At 33.9% G+C, this 1299-nt stretch overlaps 1 long non-coding RNA gene across 1 annotated transcript; it reads left to right on the top strand.

Annotated features, from left to right (window-relative positions):
- The first annotated feature begins 318 nt into the window (after positions 1-318).
- Positions 319-995, top strand: LOC130507833 (uncharacterized). Its single transcript, XR_008942452.1, has 3 exons — positions 319-393; positions 735-781; positions 901-995. It is a non-coding gene; the product is annotated as an uncharacterized LOC130507833 (long non-coding RNA).
- The last annotated feature ends 304 nt before the right edge of the window (positions 996-1299 follow it).

Raw genomic sequence — 1299 nt, 5'->3', positions numbered from 1 at the left:
TATATATCATAAATTACATTTTGGATGTTATTTGTTTCCAGTAACCGAAGACTTTACTTGTCCAATCTGCTTAGTAAAATGTGCCAGTTTTAAGGTGGATTTTCATTTCTATTCTCACTCATACTCTGAGTCAAATATACATCTGTAGTGGACTATAGTCTATGTAGTGATGCAATCCTTTTTTCTTACCAATCATGCTGTAGGGACTGCAATGTCACATGCCATCCACCCATGATCTCTTCAGTTTTGAGTTTTGGGTTTGAACTTCAAATTTCATTTAGCTATTGCTCAGTAATCTATGGTTCCCACTAATCTGTTCCACTTGGGTTTTAGGTGAATGAAGAATATCAGGTCGTAAATGTGTCTCTCAAGAATGAGACAATGATCACTGAGGTTAGTACATCTTATTTCCAAAATAATATCCTCAATGAGCTGTTGACTTTTGAATGTTTAAATAGGAGAACTGGTATATATTTCATTGTTGTTTTGCAAAACTGATCTCTGCTATTGTCTTCAATGGCATAGAGAAAATAAAATCACAATGACATCGATATGGCTTGTACCTATTGTGGTCATCAAGGCTGAACTGTAGAATAGTGTCCTGGCTTATATAGGTGTCAAACCTGCTAGTAGTAGAAATGGTGCTATAGTATACTCTGTCTTTGTAGTTTTTCCAAATTGATGATTATTCTTAGCAAAGCTTTCTAAATGTAATTGTAAAATAATAAAATCAGATTAATGAGGACGACCTTAACGCAAGGAATGAAACATACTTTTTCTCGTAAGTTATTTTTTCTTTTTCTCGTAAGTTGTCTGGCCTATTATGTTGACTTTACTTATCTTACTCGCATTTGGGTCTCAATCTTACTTAAACTATTAAAATTTTACAACATATAACAGTACAAAGAAATCTAGACGTAAGAGGCAGAAGAGTCAGGTAGGGAGTTCAAGGCAGGGGTTCATCTTGGACTAGGCTGTGAGGTGCTAGATAAAACTGACGGTATGTTTGATTGTAATGAATCTTATTTGAATTTTTAGTTTTGGGATCCTGTTTAATTTTATATTTATGACTAATTTACTTTCTTATGTGCATTAGACAACTTTGGATCATTTCAATTGTCAATTTAACTCATTTCCTTTAGTGTTTAATTTGACAAGTGTGTCAAAGCAGAAAGTGGTTTTGCTGATAAATTTGAGTATTTGTGTAGGTGTTGGAGAATGTTTATGGTGAAACTGTGGAACGATGGCCTTCTTTACGGCCTAACCATGACAAATGTAATGTCTTTTTCGAATAGCTTC

The sequence above is a fragment of the Raphanus sativus genome, unplaced genomic scaffold, assembly GCF_000801105.2.
Source record: "Raphanus sativus cultivar WK10039 unplaced genomic scaffold, ASM80110v3 Scaffold6315, whole genome shotgun sequence".
NCBI classification, from domain to species: domain Eukaryota; kingdom Viridiplantae; phylum Streptophyta; class Magnoliopsida; order Brassicales; family Brassicaceae; genus Raphanus; species Raphanus sativus.
This window is presented reverse-complemented; position numbering and strand designations above follow the sequence as displayed.